Here is a 26,744-nt window from a genome sequence, read left to right on the forward strand (position 1 = left end):
AGTTCATCTGCGTCGAAGTTTGAATTTGTAAGTATTCTTCTTCTTCTACTACAAATCTGCTTTTGCTTTCCATGTTAGAATTTTTTTTTCCCAATGCTGCAAGCTGACTCAATATGTTTTGAGTCATAATGTGCAAATGGTTTATACAAGTTATTCGAAATATTTTACTGGGAACTGCATCTTGTGCTACGCTGTGTTGTGCTTTCAGATTGAGTTAACCTTAGGTTTCAGATTTTCTAAGATGAGAAGAAATGTCAGTCTGTCACCTGTTCCCTCTTGTTTGTTCAATTTTCTTTCATATTTTAGTTTTTGTGGTTCTTGGGCCATTTTGAATTTTATCTGCTGCATTGCTATTCATCAAGATTTGAGTAGTTATTGAGGCATCCTCCTTGTGACAGCAATGATGTTGTTAACCTGCTCATAAATTAATGCATCTTTTGCTCTTCAGATTTGTTGAGATGGTCTTTTATTCATTTCCATTATTGAAGCTAGTCTAGTAGGCTGAGGAACATTCTGTTTTCTCATTCACCGTTCCATCATTGTTGCCTTGTGCCTTTTATTTTTATTAGATATCTGTCCTATTATTGTTATTATTTTATTTATTTAATCCTTTTAATGATTTGATGTGCAACTTTGTGGGCTGGAATTGGCTGGTTGTGCATGTGTAGGTTGGATAAGAGGGAGGGAGAAGAAAGGATTGGCTACCCTCTTAAGGGATATGCAAGAAACACACTGTTTATTCCAAATTTAATTTATGAAAGCAACTCATTTCATTGGGTTTCACCTAGAAACTATGAAACAAGTCCAACACAAGTCAAAGTTAATCTTAAATAATAATATCTAGTAAATGAAATGATAAATGATTTCTCATCGGGTGCAGACCTTGCAGTCCTCTAGTTAGGTTTTAAAATCATATTTATCAAACTAAAATTGCCTGGTTGACTCAAGCTCTCGGTGCTCTCTAGATCTTTAGTGATTCTCTCTAGTACTCCGACCGTCTCAGTTAAAGTAATAACTATACATCCCCTTCTCCACAATTTGCTTTTAATGACCATACAAAAGAACGCAATTAACTTCTTTTAATATTATTAATGTTTTTAATATTCCATTTCTTAAGCAGACTTAGTTTTAGCCCAAATTTGAGTACTTGACAATTATCTATGGAGGGTCATTATGACATTTCTTGGCAATTATCTTAATTTGCATTATTTACATTAATGTTGCATTTGGAAGCTTAGATTTGGGACCTTGGATTTAGATTTGGGTGATGTAGTAATCAGGAAAAATAAATTTTTTTTTTAAAAAATAATAATAAAATAAATTAATTAAATTAACAAGTAAAATGAATAGTATGATAAGGAATATATATATTGAAACATATATATATATATATATATATATATATATATATATATATATATATATATATATATATATAGTTGTACAAATCTTCTCAAAATATCTCTGCTTTAATTAGTAATTATTATGATATTAATATATATATATATATATATATATATATATAAAATTACAAGGAAGCTTGCTTTAATTTTGGATTTCTCTCTCTCTCTCTCTCTCTCTCTCTTTTCCATTTCGGGCCAATTTTACGTCGGATCGACAAACCAAAGCCACCACGACGCTCCTGGCGAAATTCTTTGCAAATCTGTCGGAGCGGATCGTTGGAGAAAGCAATTTGAAAATCATCCCTAAGTTGAGGTAAGACTTTTTAAGTCAAATTTAAAGTTGTGACAGTTGAGAAAAGTGTTATATGCGTTGAAATATTAAAGTTTAATATTGGGAGTTTCCGTTTCCAGGGGTGTTGATCGGGAAGTTGGAAATCATCCCTAAGTTGAGGTAAGACTTTATATTCAATATTCGGATTTTTGACAGTTGAAGAAAGTGATATGCGCGTAAAAATACTGAATTTTAATTCTGCGAGTTTTCATTTTCAGGGTGTTGAGTTGAGAACCCTGTGGGTATGGGGAAGATTTTCTTAGAAGTTTTTCAGGAATCAGGTAAGGGGATAAACTAAGTTAGTTTTTTTTTAGAAAATGTATATATATATGATATATGATTTATGTTTGGGAAATATTGTTGAATATGATCATATGTTGAATATAGAAAACTTGTTCAGTGTGGCATGAGTATAAAATGTTGTGAAATACTGTTTTTTGGAATGAGATTATGATATGGGTTTTACAATGGGAAAACCAGCATACGGGCCAAAATTTTTATATATGTGGTTTGCCGGCGTACGGGCTGTGCTATGTTGTGATTTGCCAGCGTACGGACTGTGCTATGATGTGGTTTGCCGGTGTACGGGCTGTGTTATGTTGTGATTTGCCAGCGTACAGGCCGTGTTATGTGGATATGTCTGCCGACTACGGGTCGTGCTATGTGGATATGTTTGCCAGCGTACGGGCTATGCTATGTGATTTGCCAACGTACAGGCTGTGCTATGTGATTTGCCGGCGTATAGGCCGAGTTATGATAAAATGTGAAATATCGGCGTACGGACCGATGATTTTCATGATATATGTATATGTGAAAAAAAATATGAATGATTGGATAATTAATGATATGAGTTATCCATGTATCACGATTTTAGTATATGTATATGATATCAGAACCTGGTTAGCTTGGTCTAAGCTAGCACTTGCATGGTACCGTTGCTATGTGTCCATGGTCTTCGTAATCATGATATTTGTGTTAACGCCGCTGTATGGAGTGGTGTGAGATTGGATGGTCGATGTGGTTTATAAGAAGTGTGCTGATCGCCCCTGGTGTACGGACCAAGTTTGGCAGACCCATCAGACCTACAAACTACTGTTTGACTTGGCAGTGATCAGCCAACCATTGTTAGGTCCTGCCTTCGGGCCACACAACCCAGTCATGTGGGGGTAATACATGACAACAGTTAGCTAACCTACCAGGATTGTTTTATGTTATTATTATTATGATACGAGATGAGATATGTTATGAAAATGCAGTATGTTCTGCCATGTTTTGATTTATATATAAGTTTTCCTAGATTTGATAAACAGTACTGAATATGTTATGTATGGTATATGTAGAACATAGATTACTCATGTTGTCACACACTGGTATTAGTTTATTTCCCTTACTGAGAGGTGTCTCACCCCTAAACTTTACAAATTTTTCAGGATTCCCAAATAGGAGAGCGGAAAAAGCCCTGCTGATATAGTGTGGTTTATCTGCCCTTTTTGAAGGGTAAGTTTTTGGTAGGGATAGTATGGTTTTGTGGGAATTGTCCATAAAATTCATTTTTGGGATGTATATATGGAAGTACAGTGATTGTAGTAACTCTGGTATATTGTGATATATGATATGACGGTATATATATGATTGTATATTTTCTGCTGCTAGGGCTTCTGCTTTATGTTCTGATATATCCCTGGTACCCACGGGCCCAGGTGAATTGTGACCTGCTGAGCTGGAATATGGGATATGTGATATTGATATTATATAAAAAAAAAATATGTGGAAAAATGAGCAGGTTGTGACAGGTGAGCTTAAGCAAATTTTAATATGATTTTATATTATATTTCCTCCAAATCCAATGAAAATCCAAATCACATGTCTCTCCAAATATAGGGTAATTGTTGTCAAGTTAATTATCGCAATTGCAATTTTTTTTTACCCTTTTTTTTTTATTACATAGGAACTCCAGCCACCAACAAGCCGTTCGGACCCCCTGGTGCGGCACCAAACCTATGGATCAACGTCCCTCCCCCTAGGTCTTGCTAATCAGGGTAAAATTCGAAATGCAAATACGGCTTTCGTGCATCAGTTGGACGTTCGGTCAACCTGATCCCTGGGACACATCTCCATTACCATTCACGGTCCCCGCTGACTCATAGAGAAATCTCACCATCTACGATTTCCGCTGGCTCATAGAGCGAACTCTCACCATTCACGGTTCCCATCGGCTCACAGAGTAAATTCTCACAATCCAGAAGTACCACTGGCTCCGTGAGTGTATCTGCTTGGAATTGAATCCTAGATGCTCATTCTTAATGCCTTTCCACCGCGTCATGTCTGTGGGGGCTTTTTTTTTGCCTTTTTGTACAATGACTTGTTATGTTGTTTGTGATTTTTTTTTTGTCATCTAGGTAGTTTTAAAAAAAAAAAAAAAAACAAAAATTATATTTATATCTATCTTATAAATGTACTTCTTGAATTTAGAGTTAATTTTTTTATTAATATTTACTTCAAGATGTGCGAAAATTTCACGTGACACAAAAACACAATTTGTTAAATACAATACTCCAATATAAATTATGATGATGAGAAATGAGTCACTTAAGATTAACAAAGTCGTCCATAACTACAAAATTAAAGTTGCTTAGATAATAGTAAATACAAAATTACAGAAAAAAAAATGCATGCATATAGGTTTGTCATTAGCAATGAATATGGTGAAAAATATTTTTTTTTTTTTTTTTTTTTTTTTTTTCAGAATTTATGTATTTCAAAAGTTTGGGAAACTAGGATAAGATTTGGGAGGATAAAGGGATCATATATAATAGTTGTGGATCAACATTAATAGTTTTCGTTTGTACTGATTGTTTTAATAAAAAAAAATTAAATAATTATTTTGTATAATGTATTACATAATCAATCTTATAGGTTAAAAAAGTTAAATGAAAAAGCTCTAAGGAGGTTTCAAAAAATTAATTATGTTATTTACTTGACAGTTTTTGAATTTATTAATTGAATTATTATTATTCATTATATAAATTATTAGGTCAATAGTTGCAAAGATATAAATTTAGTTGTTACTAATGTTACAAAAATTAAGTCATAGAATTATTATTTCAATTATTAAGATCATTTACAAAAATTAAATCAAAAATTTTTTTAGGCGGGTTTAACATAGTAATCATTTTGTTTATTATTTGACAAATTGATTCATCTATTATTATCCATTATGGAAATTATAAATTCAAATATGGGTTACAAGAATAAAATTACAAATTTATGAGAAGATTTTATAATATTAATTGTTTCATTTGTTATTTGAAAAATTAATTAATTTATTATTAGCATTCATGAAAATTACTATAACACAATTTTGGGTTACAAAAATTAAATTTAAAATGCATGAGGAAGTTTTAAAATATTAATCATTTTATTTATGGGTTCATTGCAAAATATAACTACTTTGTCAAATTATGATTATGATTATTTTGCAAAAGGGTCCGCGTCTTATGGACAGGTTCCTTTCCTTTCCTTTCCTTTCTTTCCTTCTATTTTTATCTTTCCGTTCTTTAAATGACTTTACCTCCTCTCCTCTCCGGTGAATGGCGTCGGATCTGACGTGGGTTCTAGGGTTCCTTCACTGCAACACCGATGAGATTTTGAGTTTTGATTATTGCAGGGGAGCTAATTGGAGACTAAATAGTCAGAATTTCGAATTGGGCTGGAGATCGGCGGTGGGAGGTTTATTTAGTAGTTGTTTATCAGGTGGTAATGGGATTAGGATTTCATCATGCTCAGCCATGGCTGCGATGGTGATGAAGTTGGCCTTTTCCCATCATGAAAACTCAACTGGAGATGGATGGATGCTTAGTGGAGTGACGTAGCAGTGTGATTGACTTGAAAAGGGTCGGTAAACTCTCTTCCTTTCATTCTCTGTGATTCTCTGTAAATCTATGACTTCTGTTTCTTCTCATTCTTTGTTGAGATTTTACTGGTACTGTGGACTCTGTGGATTTGGGTGTTGATAGTTTTTGATTATCTGTGGACTTGGAAGTATATATCTTTGTTTACTTTTGTTCTGAACACTGTCCGTGGGTCTCTGTTCGCAATTTACTGGGCGTGCAGACAAGTGGTATGCTACAGTTGATTTATTAGTGAAATTATGATTCAGGATTGTGTAAGACTTTTCTTTTATATTTGTATGCTGTTATGAAAGAACTTGTGGGTATTGGATCTCCTCTGAAATGCTCAGAAAGGTGCTACTTTGCTTAAGGGTGCATTTGTTTCTGAGGCTAAGGCTGACAGGACTGGACTGGGATTCGACTGTAATAAGGTCATCATCGTATCCAACGTTTGAATTAGAAGACCTAAATAGACTAATTATCCAAAAGGCTAAAATTTCCTTCAAAAAAATATATTAAAATTTGATATTTTAGAAATTTGTAGAGTAATATGTGTCTCAAATATCAAGATTTTTTTTAAAATGACGGCGTCAAGATCCGTTTGACACCTGACTAATCTACTAAAGTAATTAACCTACCCCTCTGCATTTCTTCATTCAAATACAATGGTATCATCTCAAATGAAAAGTTGAACCCTCAAGACTCAACCCTGACATCTTAACTGGGAGAGCCTTGTGTTTACCCCCTGAGCTACTCTCGGGGCATTAAATATTAGGAATTCTTTTTTTTTTTTTGAAAGGTAAAATGCATTTCATTGAAAAAGACAGTCATGATAGACAAGCAAACTGCCTGGTTACTAGATTGTGAAGGGATTACAGATTCGACGTAATCATAACAAGAAACATTCAACATTACTAGTCCATATATGAAAGCAAAGAAACAAAGTCATTCTAGGTGAGTTTATGTAGCATAGAAGTTGTTGACCATAGAAAAATATCTTGCATAATCTTATGAAAAAACAAATGAGCTTTCCCTAACAAGCCTTGAAAGGTTCTTGAGTTTTCACTTTCCAGATGTTCTTTACCTTTTCTCTTTCTAGACCCCCCATGTTGACTCCGAATTCTGCCTGGGATGTCGACGAAGAGGAAATGGTGGCCCCAAACAAGAAAGGAAGTGATTTCTATGGAAAATGGGTAAAATAGTTAAAAACAGAGTCGCCATCTTATTTTTTTGAAAACACAGAGAAAATAAAGAAAAACTCTGCAAAAGGTGTGTGAAAACCAGAAAATGAGCTTGAAAGTACAGTTATGCGAGGGGAAGGTATTAGCACTACTAAGACATCCGTCCATAGAACGGAAACCGCAATTGAATAGGTGTTTCCTTCAAAAAGAAAAGAGAAATAAAATAAAAAGAGAAAAGAACCCTTTTGGTCATCTAGTGATGAAATCACTATCCGAGCACTACAATATGACTTCGAGAAGCCCAGAGTAGCCACTTTATTTTTGTATTTTTTGAAACACTGGGAAAATAAAGAAAATCCTTGCTTGAAAAAAAAAAAAAAAAAAAGAGTTTGTGAGTATACATGTGTTTATAGTTGTATTCATATTAATATGTAAGCTTATATATGTATGTATATATATGTATTTAGTATGTATTATATATATGTGTGATATATATATATATATATATATGAGTGCGTGTTTGTATATATGTATGTGTTTGTATATACGTGTTGTGTGTTTAAGTATGTATTAATGTGTATTTTATCCTGTCTTTATTGAAAATTTTGAAAAAAAAAATAGAAAATTTGCAGCGTTTTTCTCAATTTTTAATAAGGCCGATGATAAAACCCTAAATTTTCAAAACTCATGCATCTCATCACATTTTTCAAATCACCACTTTCCAAAACTCACACATTACATTTACCTATTTCATTTACCAGTAATACAAGTCTAGTCTTCCTTTTCTAAAGTTTTGATTTTTCAGGTCGGTACAAGCTTGACGTTTTCAAAATCAATTATTTTTACGCATTTATCAGCCATCACCATCATCACATTTTCATAAAAAAAAAAAACTTAGGGTTCTTAGGCTAACTCCTTTTACAGCAATACTCTAGGCTCCTTGAATTCATGTTGAAGTGCTCAAACATTGCTTTCATCATTTGATGACCAAAAGGAGTCTTTTCTCTCTTTTATTTTCTTTTTCTTTTCTTTTATTTTTGAAGGCAACAATTACGTAATCGCGGTAACCACGAATAGGTGTCATACGGGTGCTAATACCTTCCCCTCGCACAAATGTACTTTCAAACTCATTTTTCTAATTTTTGCAGGCCTTTTGTAGGGGTTTTCTCTATTTTTATTGTGCTTTGAAAAAAAAAAATAATAAGGTGGCGATTTCGTTTTTGATTGTTTTACCCCCTTCCATCAAAACCTCTTCCTTTCTTATTTGGGGACCATCATTTCATTTTCAACGGCACCCCATGCATGGCTCGACGTTGACACTCCACATAATCATTTCCAGAATTGAGAATCTTAGAGTTCTCTGCATTTATTTAAGTTGCCAGATGTTCCATGAACAAAGTAATTCTTTGATAGTGTTCGACATTACCCACTACACCCCCAATTTTTTGAAAATACCCAACGAGATAATGCTGCTAAATTTGCAAGATAAAAGCATATTGGCAATTGATTCTCCATCGTCTTTGCAAAGGATGCAAAATGTGGCCATCCTAGCTCTAACTTGGAGGTTGTCTTGAGTAAGGGTTTTTTTTTTTTTCGAGTGAACAATGCCATAGATGATTCAAATGAATGAAACATTGTATGGAATAAATTGGTTCCATATCAACTGATGATGAGGTTAATTGTTTGCATATCCAATTTCTTTTTAATAAAAAACTTATATATTGATTTGATCAAGAAAGCTTTGTTACTTGTCAGAGGCTTAGTGCAGGAGTGTTCTCCTAACTCCTAGGACTTTAATTGAGTAGATATTGTGTAACAAATCTAGCAATGATTCCTGTTTGATACCTCTAATAGTTGGAATAAAGGAGATATTAAATATCAAGAACTTCAATAAGTGGAAAAGAACTTTGTTTTTTAATAGGAGGTTGGTCTCCATTAGTGGTATTGGGTGTACCCTCAAGATGGAAAAAGTGAGCACATAAAGGAACTTCAAGCAAAAGTTATCGAACTCCAACACTTGTGGTAGATATTTCCTATGCCAAGGATGTATCAATAGAGCTTGAGGTCACCATGGGGATAGTAGAGGGATTGTTTAGTGACTTTGATGCCTTGGTAGGAAGGATTGCGTACTAGAGACCCTGGCGCCCAAGTTAAATATTTAGAGAACAAACCAAAAGGTGATGGAGCTTGAGGCATTTCAAGGGAGTGTTGAACAAGTGGATGCATTTAAGGAAAAAATAAATGGGCTAGAAAAGGATGATGCCTAGGGGAACTTCTCTTTAGGGACAATTAAATCGGCTTATGGTGGTGCATGAGATACCAATGTGTTGGATAATTTTCTCTTTGACTTTGAGTAGATTTTCAACTAGAATTGAGATTGATGAGGCCACTCAACTAATAAAGATGGAGGCCACTCAACTAAAGTCTTATGAAAATTCGGATGTGCTTATTCATAATGTCAAAGAACCCATAAGCTTCTTTAATGAGAGATTGAATGAAGTTGGTGGTCAAATGAACACATGAACTCAAGTCCAAAGCCAAATACAGGTGATGAATTCCAAATTGAAGATGACCACGCAAATGGTTAGCAAGTTGGAGATGAAAGTTGAGTAGATTTTCAGCTAGTTTTTCAACTAATGAAGATGGAGGCCACTCAACTAAAGTCTTATGAAAATTAGGATGTGCTTATTCATAACTTCAAAGAACCCATAGGCTTCTTTAATGACCATGCAAATGGTTAGCAAGTTGGAGAAGAAAGTTGAGTAGTTTTTCAACTAATCAAGATGGAGGCCACTCAACTAAAGCCTTATGAAAATTCGGATGTGCTTATTCTTATGAAAATTCGGATGTGCTTATTCATAACGTCAAAGAACCCATAAGCTTCTTTAATGAGAGATTGAATGAAGTTGGTGGTCAAATGAACACATGAACTCAAGTCCAAAGCCAAATTCAGGTATGAATTCCAAATTGAAGATGACCATGCAAATGGTTAGCAAGTTGGAAATGAAAGTTGAGATGGAGCAGTTAAAATTACCAAAGCCATTGGCTTATGGTGGTGCATGAGATACCAATGTGTTGGTTAATTTTTTCTTTGACTTTGAGTAGCTTTTCAACTAGAATTGAGATTGATGAGGCATGAGCAATGACTACCATATACCTCTTAATTGATGCAAAGTTATGTGGAGGATGAAACACAAAGATATTCCAAACCGCAGTTGCGCTATGAACTCTGGGAAGACTTGAAGCGGGAACTTAATGCTCAGTTCTATCTCACATCTTACCTTGGGTTCGCTATCCCCTAATAAATTGAACAAAAATTTGTGACTAAAATGTGTGTTTTGTGTATTGCAAGCAATTAGGCATCGACGGAGGTGCGTTAGTGTTTCTTTTTCTTTCTGCCCCCCACTTAGTAGAGTCATACAAATATAGAATATTTTCTTTCCTTTCCCACCATGTGTGCCTCACACCCCTAATTCCTTATAGGGTTTTTCCCCCTCCCAATATGCCAGCCCTCCTATGGATTAATGTTGACCGATTTTCCTTACATTTACATAATTCTGTATATATGTGCCATATATTTCTCCAAGCTTCTTTCTTTATGATGGTTAGCACGGTTCTCTTCCTTTGAATTATAAGGTTAAAAATGGAATGAGGTGGTTAAGTAGGCCTAGAGATGCATGGGGTATGAAACAAACTATCATGTGGAGCTAGATTGCCAAGTAGCCCGCCCTCTAATGCCATTTTCACTTTTTTTTCCCCCTTTTCAGATCTAATCGGTAGTGAACTGACTTTTGGAAAGTTGGTTCTTCCACTTTTAATTTTTTTTTTTCATTTTCTATGCGCAGATTGGCATGCTGCCAGTCTTGCGTCTCATTGGTTCTCAACCAACATTCCAAAAGTCGTTTATGAGTTTTTTTAAAAAAAAAAAAAAATACCCAATCGACTTTCCAAAAATTGGTTGGGTTTATTTCGGTAAATTTTCCCCCACTCGTAGATATTTGTATTTTTTCTTTTTTCTTTTTCTTAATATTTCCCTAGAAAAACTCAATTGTGGTGGTTTCAAGGGTTACTTGGCTGTATCACTGATGAGATTTGGGGTTTGGAATATTGCTGGGGCGGGGGGTCAGTGGTTTCTACAAAATTAGAGTCTAAATAATTGAGAAGTTCGATTTGGGCTGGAGATTGACGGTGAGAGGTTTACCTAGAAGTGGTTGTTGATGTTCATGGTCGTAATGGTGATGAGGATGGCCATGGATTTTCCCATTGTGAAAACGCAACTGTAGATCGTTGGATGCTTTGTGGATTGACCTACCAGTGTGATTGACTTGAATAGGTCGGTAAATGGTAAATCTCTTCCTTTCAATCTCTCTGATTCCCTATAAATCCCTAATATTTGCTTTTTTCTTTTGTAATTCTTCTCATTTATTGTTGAAAATTTATGGTACTGCGGATTGCGTGGATTTGGGCGTTGATGGTTTTTGGTTATCTATGGAATTGGAATTATGTCTTTGTTTACTTTTGTTCTGAACACTGTCTTTGTGTCTCCGTCCTCAATTTACTGCATGCGCGCTTGCTCGCCCTCGCTTATTTGGTATGCTACAGCTGATGCATCAATGAAATTGTGATTTAGGATTGTGTAAAATTTTCCTTGTGTTTAAGAAAGAATTTGTTCGTACTGGGATCTCTGAAATGCTCAGAATGTTGCTACATTGCATAGCATGCATTTGTGGCAAAATTAAGAATGCATAGCACTGACTGTAATGGGGTAGAAGCATAAGAAATTAGTGTGGTTGAATTGTTAGGTGTCTAATGGAAATTGAAATCGGGGCTGAATTGTTAGGTCCTAGTGGAAATTGTTGGGTCCTAGTGGAAATGTTGGGCTGAATTGTTGGGTCCGTGGGGCTGAATTGTTGGGTCCGTGTGGCTGAATTGTTGGGTCATAGTGGAAATTGAAATCATGGCTGAATTGTTAGGTGTCTATGTATTTTGAGAAATTGAGCATTGATGGTGGTGAGTATGAATGTGCGTGAGAATGAAATTAAATGCATAGAGTACATAGCAAACTGAAACAGGAGGTTAGGGAAGGCATATCTGCTTGTGCTTGCTCGATCACTATAGTGCCTTATTTCCTTATTTTCTTCTTCTTCCTGTCCCAAACATTGCTCAAAGTTATATGAATGTAGAATATTTTCCTCCCTTTCCCACTGCATATCTTTTTTGTGAATTAGGCAGCCCTTCTATGGATTAGTGTTGGCTGATTTTCCATACATATGCCACATATTTTCCTTTTACTTCCCATATATCTTTCTTTTCTTGCGATGGTTAGCAATGCAGTATGGCCTGCTAGTTTTGTGTTTAATTTGTCATTTTATTGAAGTTGTGAGGGTAATAATTGAATTTGTGAAGAATCGTTTGAATTGGATAACCAAGTCAAACCATCAAGTAATGAGACTATCAAGTAGTGGAAGAGCTTGAATTGGTTTCATATCACAAAAATAAAAGACAAAGATACGTTCTTATTTTGTGGACAAGAACATATATAGTGGGACAACTAATTATTGGCAACTTATTTCATTCTCTGTAACTCGAACTATGTTGCAGTATAAGTATCCATTCCCTTGACAAAAATTATCTGCAGGCCTCAATAATTGAAGAAACCATTTGTTGCAAGTTGTTGATACTTGATCTTTATTGTGAGGTACACCAACTCTCAAACTATATATGTATATAGTTGTGTGTCCATAACGAAGGGCGCAGCCATTAATTTTCTGGAGATCCATCGAGTATCCATGAAACTACACTGCTATCCCATTCATGAAATAGTTTATATAAATCATTTAATTTCTTAAACAGAGTGGGGGGTTCTTGGTCACCATAAATTGATTGGAATAAAACTGGTAGTTAGAGAAGAAGAAGAAATACATAGAAGACTAAGATGATCTATGCAAATAGCTCCTAAGATGAGAGTGGTGATATTCATAAATATTTTTGGTAGGTCATAATCTTTTATGTTCTGGGTTTGGGGTATTAATATCTTTGCTATTAAGACTAAGCTATAGAAGACAATAAATAAAATGAAAAATGACATTACTATGTTGTGTTTTTCAAATGGGCTACTATCATTTGTATCATTATTAAGGTCAAATTTTAATTGGAGAAGGGAAGTAAGTACTGCAATTAGAGCAACAAAAGCAGTATTGGTTGTAGTAGGTGAACTCCACTCTTGCTTATTATCACTGCACATAGCCAAAAGAAGAAAAAAATGGAATATATTAAGAACATTAGAAAAAAAAACTATATATATTTATAGGATTGAAGTTTATATATTTTATATGATATGTAAGAACAAAGAGAAAATAAAAATACTAGCTACGTTTTCATACTTTAAACTTATTTGGAATTGGAAAAATATGAGGTAAAGGAAAGGAAAATGTAAACGAAATTATATATATATATATATATATATATCAAATCAATCAATAAAAAATTGATTTTATACATAGTTAATATTTTATTTGTAATCATATTAGAACAAACTTTAATTTTTGGTAGTATTTGATGTTGAGAGAAAAATCTAATGAAAAATGAGTTTTCTTCTTCTTTTTTTTGACTTTCCTTCTCCCATCAAAAATTTTTTATCCAAATTGACCCTAAAGGAAAAATATTTATTGCACTGGAGAGAATTTCTTCTTATATGTTTGATTTGATATGTAGGAAGGAAGAGAAAGTAAAAACACTAGTTGTGTTGAAAGTAAAAATGCTAGCTATGTTTTCATACTTCAAGCTTGCTTCAAATTAGGAAAATATGGGGAAAAGGAAAAGAAAATGTAAAGAAATTCAATTTCCTATATTTGGTTATCAAGGGAATATATATATATATATATATATATATAATCATTAAATAAAAATTTGGTTTTATAAACAATTAACTTTTCATTTGTAATCATATTAGAATGAACTTTTATTTTTGGTATATAGAGAAAAAAATATAATGAAAAATGAGTTTTTTTTTTTTTTTCCTCTCCTTTTCTTATCAAAATTTTTTATCCAAATTTGATGCTTAAGCGAAATATTTATAGCGGTGGAGAAATTAATGACTCGACATTGTTGTGATTGGTTGGCTGGTATTTGGCATCCATCCCTTTGTCTTTGCAGGAAACAATGGGAGAGAAGTGGCTATTGCTTTAGTTGTCTGTCCAATGAAAATAGATTTTAAGCTTGCAGAGGCAGGAGCTGTTTGCGGGGAGTCTCCAAGAGGGGGAGAGAGGATTGAGCCTTGTTAACCCATTAAATTAAACAACAAAAGAAGATCCAATTTATGAATGGAGATTAAATAGTTAAAGCACTCGTGGATGTAAATCTTGGATTTGGTAGATAGAAGTCAATAATACTATTGCAAATATAGATTGCAAAGTTTAGAAATAACGAAAAATAGTACTATGGCAAATATGGATTGTAAAGTTTTGAAATAAATAAAAATAGTAATATTGCAAATATAGATTGCAAAGTTTAGAAATAACTAAAAATAATACTGTTGCAAATATAGATTGCAAAGTTTTAAAATAAATAAAAATAATATTGTTGCAAATATAGAATACAAAGTTTTGAAATAAATAAAATTAATATTGTTGCAAAGCTAGAATGCAAAATTTGGAAATAAAAAAAAAAATATTGTTGCAAATATAGAAATATTTTTATTTATTTCCAAACTTTGCAAATATAGTATTTTTATTAATGTTGTTGCAAGTATAGTAATATTGTTATTTATTTTTAAACTTTGCAATAGTATTATTTTTATTTATTTCCAAACTTTGTAATTTATATTTGCAGCAGTATTATTGACTTCTATCTATCAAATCCAAGATTGTAGCCGCGAGTGCTTTAACATGGTCTTAACATTTTGTCATAAAGTGTCCTCATTAGTGCTTAAAATTTTATTTATTTATTTAAAAATAAATGTGAATTGGTAACTCATTTTCAATTTATTTATTTATTTAAAAATTTGTCTATTTATTGTATGGTCAACATCAAGATATAACATTCGTATATTATAATCTATTTAGCAGCAGCCGCAACTCACCGAGGTGCAGGTAGCTACCAATAACCTTCATTCAGAAAATTCCATATTTTAATATTCTTGATCTAATCCTAGTAGACTGCATTTAGGCCTGCAGAGGATCTACCAGAAGGCAACCCAATGCAAAATATTTAAACAGTTCACATTTCATTCTTTTGAAAATTGACATCAATTTAATTAATTAATCTCCATTTCTAAATAGGATCATCTTTTGTTGTTTAGTTTTATGGGCTAACAAGACTCAATCCTCTCTCCCTCTCCCTCTCTCTCTTGGAGAGACCTCACAAAAAGCTCTTGCCTCAAGCTTGTGATCTATTTTCATTGGATGGACAACTAAAGCAGTAGCCACTTCTCTCCCATTGTTTCCTACAAAGACAAAGTGATAGAGGCCAACTATCAGCCAACCAATCACAACAATGTCAGGTCATTAATTTCTCCAATGCTACAAATATTTCGCGTCAAATTTGAATAACAAATTTGAATAACAAGCGTCAAATTTGAATAACAAATTTTAATGGGAAAAAGGAAAGGAAAAAAAAAATTGAGAAAAAAACTCATTTTTCATTTTATTTCTCTCTAGATCAAATATTACCTAAAATAAAAGTTCGTTCTAATATGATTACAAATGAAATATTAACCATGTATAAACCAAATTTTTATTGATTGATTTGATATATAAGTTTACTTGATAACCAAATACGGGAAATTGAATTTTTTTACATTTTTTTTTCCTTTCCCCCATATTTTCCCAATTTGAAGCAAGCTTAAAGTATGAAAACATAGTTAGTATTTTTACTTTCAACATAGCTAGTGTTTTTACTTTCTCTTCGTTCCTACATATCGAATCAAATATAGAAGAAGAAATTCTCTCCAGTGCTATAAATATTTTCCTTTAGGGTCAATTTGGGTAAAAACTTTTGATGGGAAAAGGAAAGGAAGTAAAAAAAGAAGAAGAAGAAAACTCATTTTTCATTAGATTTTTCTCTCAACATCAAATACTACCAAAAATTAAAGTTTGTTCTAATATGATTACAAATGAAATATTAATTGTGTATAAAATTTTTTATTGATTGATTTGATATATAAATAAGTTTAAAGTATGAAAACGTAGCTAGTATTTTTACTTTCTCTTTGTTCTTACATATAATATAAAATATATAAACTTCAATCCTATAAATATATATGGTTTTTTTTTTTTCTAATTTTCTTTCTAAATAAATATTCCATTTATTTCTTCTTTTGGCTAAGTGCAGCGATAATAAGTAAGAATGAAGTTTGTTTACTACAACCAACATTGCTTTTGTTGCTCTAATTGTAGTACTTACTTCCCTTCTCCAATTAAAATTAAGTCCTAATAATGATACAAATGATAGTACCCTGTTTGAAAAACACAACATAGTAATGTCATCTTTCATTTTATTTATTGTCCTCTACAATTTAGTCTTAATAGCAAAGATATTAATACCCCAAACCCAGAACATAAAAGATTATGACCTACCAAAAATATTTATGAATATCACCACTCTCATCTTAGGAGCTATTTGCATAGATCATCTTAGTCTTCTATGTATTTCTTCTTCTTCTTCTTCTCTGCCTACCAGTTTTATTCCAATCAATTTATGGTGATCAAGAACCCCCACTCTGTTTAAGAAATTAAATGATTTATATAAACTACTTAACGAATGGGATGGCAGTGTAGTTTCATGGATACTCGATGGATCTCCAGAAAATTAATGGCTGGTCCCTTCGTTATGGACACACAACTATATACATATGTAGTTTGAGAGTTGGTGTACCTCACAATAAAGATCAAGTATCAACTCTCTCTCTCTCTCTCTCTCTCTCTCTCTCTCTCTCTCTCTCTCTCCGGTGAATGGCGTCGGATCTGACGGGGGTTCTAGGGTTCCTTCACTGCAACACTGATGAGATTTTGAGTTTTGCTTATTGAAGGGGAGCTAATTGGAGACTTGATAGTCATAATACCGATTTGGTTTGGAGATTGGCGGTGGGACGTTTATCTAAGTAGTTGTTGATCAGGTGGTAATGGGATTAGGATTTCATCATGCTCAGCCATGGCTGCGACGGTGATGAAGATGGCCATGGATTTTCCGGTCGTGAAAACTCAACTGGAGATGGATGGATGCTTAGTGGAGTGATATAGCAGTGTGATTGACTTGAAAAGGGTCGGTAAACTCTCTTCCTTTCATTCTCTGTGATTATCTGTAAATCTATGATTTCTTTTTTCATTTCTTCTCATTCTTTGTTGAAATTTTACTGGTACTGTGGACTCTGTGGATTTGGGTGTTGATAGTTTTTTATTATCTGTGGATTTGGAAGTATGTATCTTTGTTTACTTTTGTTCTGAACACCATCCGTGTGTCACTGTTCCCAATTTACAGGATGTGCAGACATGTGGTATGCTACAGTTGATGCATTAGTGAAATTATGATTCAGGATTGTGTAAGAATTTTCTTTATATTTGTGTGCTTAAATTTTTTATGAAAGAACTTGTGGGTATTGGATACTCAAAAATGCTCAGAAAGGTGCTACATTGCTTAAGGGTGCATTTGTTTCTGTGGCTAAGGCTTACAGGACTGGACTGGGATTGGACTGGACTGACTAAGGTCATCATCCTATCCAACGTTTGAATTCGGAGACCTAATTAGGCTAATAATCCAAAAAGCTAAAATATCCTTTAAAAAATATAAAAAATTTTGATATTTTTGAAATTAATAGAAGTAATATGTGTCTCAAATATCAATTTTTTTTTTTTTTTAAAATGATGGTGTCGAGACCCATTGGACACTCGACTAATCCACTGCTGTAATGAACCTACCCCTCTACCTTTCTTCATTTAAATACAAAGGTATTATCTCAAATTGAAAATTGAACCCTCAAGACTCAACCCTGACATCTTAACTAGGAGAGTCTCGTGTTTACCCCCTAAGCTACTCTCAGGGCATTAAATATTAGGATTTTTTTTTTTTGAAAGGTAAAATGCATTTCATTGAAAAAGACAGTCATGATAGACAAGCAAGCTGCCTGTTTACTAGATTGTGAAGGGATTACAGATTCAGCAGAATCATAACAAGAAACATATCAACATTACTAGCCCATATCTGATAGCAAAGAAACAAAGTCATCCCAAGTGAGTTTATGTAGCATAGAAGAAGTTGTTGACCATAGAAAAATTATCCTGCATAATCTTGTGAAAAACCAAATGAGCTTCCTCTAACAAGTCTTGAAAGGTTCTTGAGTTCCCTCTTTCCAAATGTTCTCGAGTTTCTCTCCTTTTAGAATCTTAGATCCCCCATGTCAGCGCCGGATTCTGCTTTGGGTGCTGACAAAGAGGGAGAGGTTTCAACGAACAAGGGGTAAAATAGTTAAAAACAGAGTCGCCCCCTTATTTTTTGTAAACACAGAGAAAATAAAGAAAAACTCTGCAAAAGGTGTGTGAAAACCATAAAATGAGCTCGAGAGTATAGTTATGCAAGGGGAATGTATTAACACCCCTAAGACACCGTTTGTAGAACGATTACCGCAATTACGTAGGTGTTGCCTTCAAAAAGAAAAGAGAACGAAAATAGAAAGAAAATAAAAGAGAGAAAAACCCCTTTTAGTCATCTAGTGATGAAATCATTGTTCGAGCACTCCAATATGACTTTGAAAAGCCCAGAGTGGTCACCTTATTTTTCGAAAACATTCTGCCACTATGTTAATTCATAAATGGTTTCAAAATGAATAGTTGTAAATTGTTTTCAATATAGAACACCCATGCTGAGAAAATCATTAGAACTATTTATTGGAAAAACAGGCATTTCACCCTTTTTTAATTTTGTCCAATGTTGGATCAATGATCTATTTATAAAGTGTATAAAGCTAAGAAGAATTTTTTGGTTCAAAATGATCAATATGTGGAATTAGAACAAATGATTGCTGAGATTCGTGTAGAAACATCTACTTTGAATTTTAAAGAGAAGGTTCATATTAATATGTAAGCTTATATATTTATGTATGTATGTATTTAGTATGTATTATATATGTGTGTGTGTGTGTGTGTGTGTGTGTGTATGTGTGTGTGTATGAGTGCGTGTATGTATATATGTATGTGTTTGTATATACGTGTTGTGTGTTTTAGTATGTATTAGTGTGTATATTGTCCCGTATTTATTGAAAAATTTTAAAAAAAATTTATTGAAAAATCCCAAAAATGTGTTTTTTTGCAGCGTTTTTCTCGATTTTTAATAAGGCCGATGATAAAGTCCTAGATTTTCAACACTCATGCATCTCATTGCATTTTTCAGATCATTACTTTTCAAAACTCATGCATTTCACTAACCTATTTCATTTATCGGTAATACAAGTCTAGTCTTCCTTTTCCAAAACCTTGATTTTTTAGGTTAGTATTTCAAGTTCGAAGTTTTCAAAATCAATTGTTTTTATGCATTTATTAGCCATCACCATCACTATCACCATCATCACATTTTCATAAAAAACTTAGGGTTCTGAGGCTAACTCCTTTTAAAGCAATACTTGAGGCTCCTTGAAGTCATGTTGGAGTGCTTAGACAGTGATATCATCACTCAATGACCAAAAGGAGTCTTTTTCTCTCTTTTATTTTATTTTTTATTTTTTTTGAAGGCAACGCTTATGTAATTGTGGTAACCGTTCCGCGGACAGGTGTCGTAGGGGTGCTAATACTTTACCCTCTCACAAATGTACTTTCAAACTTATTTTTCTGATTTTCGCAGACCTTTTGTAGGGTTTTTCTTTATTTTTATTGTGCTTAAAAAAATAATAATAAGGTGGTGATTTCATTTTTAACTGTTTACCCCCTTCCCATCAAAGCCTTTTCCTTTCTTGTTTGGGGACCACCATTTCCTTTTTCTCGGCACCCCGGACAGAACTCGACTTTGATATTCCACATAATCGTTGCTAGAATTGAGAATCTAAGAGTTCTTTGCATTTATTTAAGTTGCCAGAGATTCCATGAACAAAGTAATTCTTTGATAGTGTTCGACATTGCCCACTACACCCCCAATTTTTTGAAAATACCCAATGAGATAATGCTACTGAATTTGCAAGATAAAAACAGATGGTCAAGTGATTCTCCATCTTCTTTGCAAAGGATGCAAAACTTGGTCATCCTCTTGAAGGTTGTCTTGAGTAAGGGTTTTTTTGAGTGAACGACGACGCCATAGGATGATTCAAATGAATGAAACTTTGTATGGAATAAACTGGCTCCAAATCAACTGATGATGGAGGTTAATTGTTTGCCATAGGATGATCAAGAAAGCTTTGTTACTTGTCAGAGGCCTAGTGCAGGAGTTTTCTCCTAACTCTTGGGACTTTAATTGAGTAGATACTGTGTTACAAATCTAGCAATGATGCCTATTCGATACCTCTAAGTTTTCGAATGAAGGGGATATTAAATATCAAGAACTTAAATATGTGGAAACAAACTTTGGTTTTTAATAGGTGGTTGGCCACCATTAGTGGTATCAAGTTTACCCTCAAGATGGAAAAAATGAGCACATAAAGGAACTTCAAGCAAAAGTTATCGAACTCCAACACTTGTTGTAGAGATTTCCTATGCCAAGGATGCATTAGTAAAGCTTGAGGTCACCCATGGGAATACTAGAGGGATTGTTAAGTGACTTTGATGCTCAAGTAGGAAGGATTGTGAACTAGAGACCCTTGTGCCCAAGTTAAATATTTAGAGAACAGGCCAAAGGGTGGAGCTTGAGGCATTTCAAGGGAGTGTTGAACGAGTGGATGCATTTAAGGCAAAAATAAATGGGCTTGGGAAGGATGATGCCTAGGGGAATTTCTCTTCAGGGACAATTAATAGAGATGGAGGGCACTCAACTAAAATCTTATGAAAATTCAGATGAGCATTCATAATGTCAAAGCACCCATAAGCTTCTTTAATGAAAGATTGAATGAAGTTGGTGGGCAAATGAACACATGAAAGTCCAAAGCCAAGTATAGGTGATGAATTCGAAATTGAAGATGACCATGCAAATGGTTAGCAAGTTGGAGATGAAAGTTGAGACGGAGCATCTAAAATTGCCAGAGCCATTGGCTTATGGTGGTGCACAAGATACCAACGTGTTGGATAATTCTCTCTTTGACTTTGAGTTGTATTGCAACTAGAATTAAGACTGATGAGGCATGAGTGATGGCTACCATATGCCTTTCAATTGATGCAATGTTATGGTGGAGGGTGAAATACAAAGATATTCAAAACCGCAGTTGCACTATGAACACTTGGGAAGACTTGAAGCGGGAACTTAAGGCTCGGTTCTATCTTGAACATAAATTTGTGATTGAAGTGTTTGTTTTATATATTGCAAGCAATTGAGCATCGACGAAGGTGCGTGTGTTTCTTTTTCTTCTTGCCCCAAACTTAGCAGTCATACAAATATAGAATATTTTTCTTTCCTTTCCCACCATGCGTGCCTCATACCCTAATCCCTTATAGAGTTTTTTGTTTCCCCTTCCAATAAGCAGCCCTCCTATGGATTAATGTTGACCGATTTTCTGTACATTTGCGTATTCTCCATATGCGTGCCATATATTTCTCCAAGCTTCTTTCTTTGCAATGGTTAACATGGTTCTATTCCTTTGAATTATGAGGGTAAAAATGGAATGAGGTTGTTGGGTAGGCCTGGAGATGCATGGAGTATGAAAGAAACTATCATGTGGAGCTAGATTGCCAAGTAGCCTGCTCTCTAATGCCATTTTCACTTTTTTTTTTTCCTTTTTAATTATAATTTTCGTAGTCAAGACTAGATTATTAGTTGATACTAAATTAAAGGATCATGGAGATTTAATTTATTCTTTTTCTCCCTTACCATTCCTCAAGTTGTGAAAGTTGGTAAATAATAAATTTGAATGTCTTTAAAAGTTATTTAGACAAAAGAACTTGGATCGGTTCAAAGACATTCCAATTAGGTTTGCAACAAGGGGAATCAATGGTTTTGTTAGGCCAAAATTGATTGTTTTATAGAACAAAATGGAATGTCTACAATCGACCATCTTTTTACACTCTTGAATATTAAAAATGCGCAAAGATGTATGTTGTAATTTTGTGCGCCCTAGAGACATGATGCTTAAAAAATTTATGTATAAAAAACTAACCATTGAGTGTGACCAAAGTTCTGTAAACTGTATCATGTGGATGTTTGGGTGTTTGACTGAGGGTTTGATTTGAAACTCGTAGGCTTGCCTTAACTTTGCTTAGCTTGATCTATACCCTTTTTAACTGCTACCATGGTTAGACCTAGTTTGATTGAGTTTGATATAGGCACTTTATAGCTATCTTAGGATATTTTAGCATTTTAATAAATTTCATGAAGTTTAGTAACTCTAGTGACATTGATAAGCAAGCATTCCGTGGTTTATTAAAGATTAGTTTGAAATTGAGGCCATCTTATCTTGTCTTGTCGTGTGATGGAGCTATTTACCACAAATATATGGACAACTTAGATTGCTGAGCAGTGGGCACCAATATGTTGGCGTGTGAGTTCATTTTTTATTTTTATTTATTATTGTTTTCTTGCTACTTTATCGATGTACACAGAGATGTTGTACTTGGAGGTTTATGGGATTTGTTTTGGCCTTGTTCTTTTTTGTAAAATTGAAGTGCACTTGGGGGTTACTTGTACTTAATAAATTTCAATTGGGATACTAATTATAATGAATTTTGAAATGGTTAATTATAATTCAGTTTATTTTTCTTGAAAATTAGATTCATTTTCTTGTAATTTTGGAAGAAAGAGTCAGAAGAATTGCAAGAAAAAGCTAAAAAAAACAGGTATTTATGAAGAATAAAAAACGAACAAATAATTATTTCCCTAATACATCTTGGGAGATCGACTTATCATAAGATCCTGAAGAAGAAGCTCCTTCCAAATAAACTATGGAGAGGGGCAAACAAAACATGTGTTCCTATTCTGAGTGCAAGATCAGCTTTGGAAAACCAATCTGGCCAACCTATTTCCTTCTCTACAAATATGTTGTATTACAACCTCCCACTCCTCTATCATTCCACAAAGTACGATTTTATTTGTAATTGATTATGATTGTTTTAAGTTAAACCAAATTAGCATGCAATAGTCCCTTAATTTTAATTGGTTAGTCATTCTAAAATCGAATTTTCCTGTGCTTATCTGGAAGCTCTCTCAAATACACAAGATTTATCTCACTTTGAGAAATCTCAAAGGATGCATATACCCCTCTCGAGCTTTGTCATTTTATTAATTTTGAAAAGTTAAGTATTACCTTCTTTTATGCTTGTTTGGAATTCTGTTCAAGTGCACAAGAGTCATGTTGCCTCGAGAAATCTCGAAAGGATGGAACCATTTCTGTTTTTAGTTTTGTCCCAAATTGATTTTGAATATTTTAGAAAATTTTTGTTTTTTTTTTTAAAATTATCTATTTGAAATTTTATTTTGGTATATGTGTTCGAACTATTTTTTAAAAATTTGCTAATTTGCTTGGTATGTGGCCGTTGATTTTGTTAGTATTATGATTGTTGATTTAGATGCAAGGTTGAGTACTATAAGTTCAGTATGGAATATTTATTATTTCTCGCTGCTAAAAAATGTGAAATGTTCAAAATAAAAATAGATATGTGATCGAGTTTCTAGTAATATTTAAAATCATTGGTCTTATTTATATTTTTACAAGTAATGATTTTCATTACATAGAGAAAAGAAAGGAAAGAATGTCCAAACAACTGATTTTTTTTTTTTTTAAATTTTATTATTATTTTTTTCCATGTTGAATAGAGTATTTAAAGGGGAGCTTAGGCGCAATGGTGAAGTTGTCGCTATGTGACTGCACGGGGTGTGGAAACAACCTCTTACAAGAATGTAAGATAAGGTTCTATATTGTAAACTCATTGTGGTTTGACCCTTCTCCGAACCCCACATATGCAGGAGTTTTGTGCACTGGTTGCCTTTTTTGTTGAATAAATGGTATTAACTCAAAAGTAAAAGAAGAAGAAGAAGAAGAAGAAGAAGAAGAAGAAATGTTTATTCTCTTTTGTATACTCCTAAGGAAAGCATCCTGAAGAAAGAACTCCTTTCATTTAGGCTATGAGTGGGGGCAGACAAAACATGACAACCAATTCTTGAGCTGAAACTAGGGTTCAACTCTTTTTCTACCAATTTCAGTCATCAAAGACATTGGAAGTATGTTTAAGGCTTTTCTTTGGAGGTTGGAATTTCTATAGATCACAAATTCAAGTGGTCTCATGATTGCAAACCAATTCAGGAAGGAGGTTTGGGTTTAAGACTTTTCTCTGAATGGAACAAAACTACATCCCATAATCTCTTTTGGTATATATATACTTGTTTTTTCTCTTCTCCTCTTTGGGTAAAATGCATTAAGGCTTGCAAGCTTAAGGATAAATCTATTTGGGCAATAAAACCTCCTAAGTTTGTTCTTGGTTTTGGAAGGAAGTAATAAAATCTAGAGACAAAGCTTTTTGTTCCTTTAAAGATATTATTGTGGATGGTAGAAATATCTTTCTTCTTTATAACTATTAGTCTCCATTAAGTCCATTGGCCACTTCCTTTGTTTCTAATATAGCAATTGATTTGGGAGTCTCATCTAATGCTGAAGTAGATGATTATAATATATGATATATGGAAATGGCCTCTTAGACAGTCTGTCAGAGTTGCTGAACTCTTCAGGAAAATTGAAGTTGATCGAAATCCTGGTAATGAAGATCATATTATCCAGAATTTGAGCAAATCTGGTAGTTTTTCATCTACCATTGCTTGGAATGACATTAGAAACATAACTGGACCTGTCAATTGGCATCCGGCTACTTGGTTTAATCAGAATGTCCCTAGGCATGCTTTTATCTGTTGGATTTGTATCCTTAATCTAGGAACTCTTGACCAAACTCCAAAAATGGAACCAAGCCATAATCCATGTTGTATTCTTTATCATAATTCAAATGAGTGCAGGAATTACTTATTTTTTCAGTGCTAGTTTTGAATAGGGTGCTACAGAATGTTTTGGATTCATTCACAAAGATTCTTTCTTGATTGGGATGCTCATCTTCAATGGATCTCTCCTCTCCAAAATTCATATCACTTGACTATAGTCAAGCTAACTTCAGCTTCTAATATATCATCTTTGGAGAGCAAGAAACTTAGCAATTTTAAGAACTTAATTGCAAATCAAGAGTTTGTTATCTCTTGCATTTTTCAGGATGTTAAAGTCAGACTTTCTTGAGTTGCCTTTTGTCCTTTTCATATTATTTTCTTTTTCTTTGTAATACCATTATGTTGTTTTCCCTTGAGATAATATATTCACTCACCTTCTGCTAGAAAAAAAAACTATGTTGTTTAGCATGACCTCTTGCTAGATGACAAAAATGCCTTAGGAGCCCTGGTCAAGACATAATAAGGATTGCTATGATATTGCTTCATACACTGAATGCAGTTTTAATAAAGTTGCTAATGCTCGACATTTATTACAAGGTATGTCAACACAATAATTCGTTGAAGATCTAAATCCTTTTGATGATAACACCTTGCATGAAATAGATAGAAAATCCAACCAAGCTCTTGACATTTGAATATCGACTCACATATGCCAAGATCCACCAAAAACTCACCTCGCCAAGCTGTATTCTCAACCCTTATATCACATAATGATGTCAAACTCTGAAGAAATATTTGGATGTTCATCAATGTAGAATTTGGAAAATCCACCATTGCAAGGTGTTTATTGATGTTTGAACCCACATGTGAGACCCACATTAAAGGAATCAATACCAAACTAATTCTTTTGCCAATATGGGTCCAAGTACTAATCTGACATCTTATGGTGGATCCAAAAGCCTACTTAAAAGGAACTGCTCCTAGCCAATTTAGGGGTGTACTCGGTTCTTATTGGTTCGGTTTTGACCAAGATTGATAACCAAACCGAAAAATTTACACCGACCGGTAAGTGTAACCATAAACTGAATTTTTAAGGTTTGGTTCGGTTTCAGTTGATTTTTAATATAAAATTTATATTTAAAAAAAAATAAAAAAAAATTGCGGGCTTAAAAGAACCCACACATAAATTTAGCCCTTCTGAAAGTAGACAAGGCCCAAGGGTAGCCCACCCGCACAACCTAGAATAAAGGGCCTTACTCAATAAAAGGATAGGAAGGGTAGATGGACTTTTATATGTGAAGGGAGGGAACTTCTATTCTTCCTCCAACCAATGTGGGACAAAGGTCCGGCTTGGCCAAGTACCCAACCCAACTTCCACTCCACTACACTTGTCCCACAGTGTCAAAGTGAGAATTTTGAGAGTCATGCATCTTGTAAAAATCCCTTTCCCACTCCTTCCAAATCCTTGAGCAAGGTCAACGACAACCTTGATTTAATTAGTTAAAAAAATTAATTAATTAAATAAAGTATTAAATGGTGTTCTGATAGGATAGATTCAACATTAGACTCCCCAGCCGGATATAATATATATATATATATATATATGTATATATAAAGTAATTATATTAATTTATATATTTATTTTTTATATGAATTGATTTTTTGGTTTGGTTATGTTTTGAAACCGAAATTGAAAATTTATTTTTTTGAGAACCGAAACCGATAATCAAAATATGGAACCGCTTGATTTCGGTACAGCTTTTGGTTTTTCAGTCATTTTTTTACACCCTTACCTGGCAAGTATGCATGACACGTTTATGGTTTAGTGGTGCTTGTTCTAGTAAATGCATCATTAATTAAGTTGCTAAAAGTAAATTTTTATTGTGAGGTGCGCGCATGCACCAACACTCTTAAGTTATATGGGGAATTGTGTGTCCATAATGGAGGGTGGAGTCAT

At 33.7% G+C, this 26,744-nt stretch overlaps 1 long non-coding RNA gene and 1 other non-coding gene across 3 annotated transcripts; both read left to right on the forward strand.

Annotated features, from left to right (window-relative positions):
* The first annotated feature begins 378 nt into the window (after positions 1 to 378).
* On the forward strand, positions 379 to 513 carry LOC131167183 (small nucleolar RNA snoR77). The gene has a single exon (XR_009140040.1). It is a non-coding gene; the product is annotated as a small nucleolar RNA snoR77 (small nucleolar RNA).
* A 4,694-nt stretch (positions 514 to 5,207) lies between these two features.
* LOC131165461 (uncharacterized) lies at positions 5,208 to 24,249 on the forward strand. 2 transcript variants are annotated; one of them, XR_009139580.1, is made up of 2 exons: positions 5,208 to 5,628; positions 17,282 to 17,414. It is a non-coding gene; the product is annotated as an uncharacterized LOC131165461 (long non-coding RNA). The 2 variants fall into 2 exon arrangements; XR_009139579.1 differs by lacking the exon at positions 17,282 to 17,414 and adding an exon at positions 23,678 to 24,249 and having other exon boundaries at positions 5,240 to 5,628.
* Positions 24,250 to 26,744: the final 2,495 nt, after the last annotated feature.

Source organism: Malania oleifera, chromosome 10 (genome assembly GCF_029873635.1).
Source record: "Malania oleifera isolate guangnan ecotype guangnan chromosome 10, ASM2987363v1, whole genome shotgun sequence".
Classification (NCBI taxonomy): domain Eukaryota; kingdom Viridiplantae; phylum Streptophyta; class Magnoliopsida; order Santalales; family Ximeniaceae; genus Malania; species Malania oleifera.